Raw genomic sequence first — 3018 nt, forward strand, 5'->3', positions numbered from 1 at the left:
TGCCCTCCCCACCTCCTCTCTCTGCTCCTCCCTGGAATGTCCTCCTCTTCTCCTGCTTCCCTTCTCTCCCCTCTCTCCCTTTCCTTTTTTCTCTGCCCTCTCATTTTCCTTCCCACTCCTGTCCTTGTTCCTGCCACCTACTGACAGACTGCAGCAGGAACAGCCCTGCACCCCTAGCCCCCGCCGTTTCCATGGATCTGGGCCCAATACAAACAGCCCAGGACCCCCCACCTTCAGCCTGGCCTTGGGAGTAGGGTTGGGTGGGCAGATGAGGTCATTGCCACAGGCCCCCCAGCAGGCCAGTAGGCCTGTGAGGGGAAGAAGTGTTTGTTTGGTCTTGTTTCCCTGGCAACTCGCTGGACCCCTCCCCCACTCCCATCCCCGAGCAGGCCGGCAAAACTGTGAATAGGACCACTGCCCTTTTCCAGGCCAGTCCTTGCTGTGCTGAGACCCCGGGGCCACAATTCTGAGCTGCCAGAAAGGACCTGTAACCCTTAACCCCACTTCTAGAGATAGAGGTTGGAAAATGGAGGCAAGACCAATCTTGCCCAGGGCTGAGGAGCACCCTAAAGCTCCACCTGCTGTCCCTGGGTGACAGCATCTCTCTGGGACAACAGGTTGGGGTCAGCTCCAACCTTCCAGGAACAGAGCCCCATCATCCCTAGCAGGCAGCGGATGAAGGATAGGGCAGAACAGTGCCCCAGTGTGGCCAGTCTCCAAGCAGCTCCAGGGTCCAGGGTACCAGAAAGCCCCTGTACATGTGCCTCCACCCCAGCCCCAGTCCCACAAAGTGAGCAGCAAGTCTCTTCGAGGTTCTCTTGTGTGCTGAGGGATCATGGAGGGGCTCTCTCCTAGGTCAGACCAGGTCAACTCAGTCTCCAGTAAGCTGGGAGCAGGGGCACACAGGGCTTGAGTGTGCATGTACGGGCAGACTAGACCCCAGCCCCAACTCAACTTGTTCATAATTTTCCACTGTTAGCACTCCCAACCCTGACATCCCCACCCTGACATCCTGTGGGAGCTTACCATGAGCAACCTGGGCCAGGAACTGGGGTCCTCATGTTCCTCAACACATCCAGCGTAACCAAAGGCTCACTACAGGTTATATGGGCTCCAGGGTCCAGCCTCCTCCTTTCCCTTCTCCCAGCCTGTCCTTTATCTACCTCATCTTATTCCTCCCCCTCCCCTCCTCCCTTTCTCCCCCTTCTCTCTCTCTTCCTCCCACATCTTCCCTTTCTCTCTTCCCTCCTCCTTCATTTCTTCCTCTCAGTCCCTCCTCCTCTCTACCTTCATCCTTGGTGTCTGAAGTCAGCCTTACAGACAAGACGGGATCCAACCCAATACCTTCCCACTGCTGCACACTCAAGCCTTTCTGAGACATTACCTAAGTGCCTCCTTCTTACCTAATCCCCCAGCCATCTCCCACACCAGCCAGCCCCGCTGGGAGGAGAGCCAGATGCCTGCCCCGGTCCTGGTCCCAGCTCAGGGAGTTGCCTGGTTGGTCTCTGGCTGGCCCCTAGCACCTGCAGGCTCTGGGCCTGTGTCCCTACCTATGAAGGACCCTGGGGCCATACCATAGAAGAATCATCTCCTGGGATCCACCCCTTGTCTGTGCTCACCGGCTAGCACTCATGGTTGGATACTCTGCCCTCTAAGAATTGCTGGGGAACCTCTTCTCCAACCAAGAGTATGAAGTCCCTTTCAGGATTCAAGGGTGTCTTGTCCACCTGGGGAAGTAACTCAAGGGGAGAGGTCTTTCTGCCTCAGTGGCCAATGGGAGCCCAGGCACTGAGAAAATCAGATGGAGGTGGATCTAAACCTCACTGTGGTGAATGGTTGTGCAAGGCAAAGACTGTGTAGGGGCTAGGAGGTGAGCTACAGCCTGCACTGTGCCCCTACTGCAACCATATGCACACAAACAAATATGCATGCAGACACGCCACACATGCAGACACAATGTGCCACACACATATCTATACACATATGTACATGAAAGGACAGGCTTATGGGTGCCATGTGCAGTCACAAGATACAGAGATATGTGGACACAGACCTGGGACATGGCTCCTATGTGTACATGCACAAACACATACAGACAGATCTACGGATACAGCCCCTCTGAACATGTATAGACATCTGTGGGCACACAGACCTAGGCATACACACAGAGGCATACTCACACTCACAGGGTCATGCTCATTGATCCTGAAAGAATAGCTAGATGCCTAAGGGACATTATGCATAAATGATATGGCCTACATAGCTGGCAGCCAAGACTCCAAGAGAATGACCAGGACCCCCTGGGGTGGACAATCTATATGCCTGAGTGGAAACAGATCAGACCCACCTGATGGCTGGTCCTGCCTGTCCAGCAACTTTGCACAGATGGGTTCAGCCAGCACTCACAATACCTACCCAGAAAAATGATCCCATGAAGCTCCCCAAAACCCCAGGAAGGAACCATGACCTCCTTACCCCTGCTGTCTGTCAGTCACAGGGTCCTGAGGAGCTGAAGGGGAACACAGCTGGTGGGCTTCAGTCTGTGATCAGAGGTTCAGTGAAGGGCCAGCATAGGCATGGGCCTCATCGTCTTGGAGGCACGGCTACAGATCTGAACATCTTGACCAAGTAGATGCTCCATAGTCCCTTAGACCTAGTTCATAGACCTAGGAGGGTCCCTTTCTAGGCCACAAGAAGGCTTCCTTGAAGAGCCTCAATTCCCACCCAGCCTCAGCACAGGAGACAGAGACTGGCATCTGGGATGGCCACACAGACTAGGGTGGTCAATCCTTCACGGTTAGCAAGTCTCTTCACCCTGGGTCCTCCTGACAGAAAGATACTTTTTCTTTCTTTTCTTCCTCCTCCCATATTCTTTTTCAGTCTGAACCCTTCTCCCCATCTCCAGGCCTCCTTTTCCCTCCTCTTCCCGCACCCCCCCCCCCACGCCTTTACCACATCTTCTTCCCTGTCCTCTCAGGCTCCCCCACGACCTCTACGAAAACAGCAGACTCAGGTTGT

The sequence above is a fragment of the Microtus pennsylvanicus genome, chromosome 11, assembly GCF_037038515.1.
Source record: "Microtus pennsylvanicus isolate mMicPen1 chromosome 11, mMicPen1.hap1, whole genome shotgun sequence".
NCBI lineage: Eukaryota > Metazoa > Chordata > Mammalia > Rodentia > Cricetidae > Microtus > Microtus pennsylvanicus.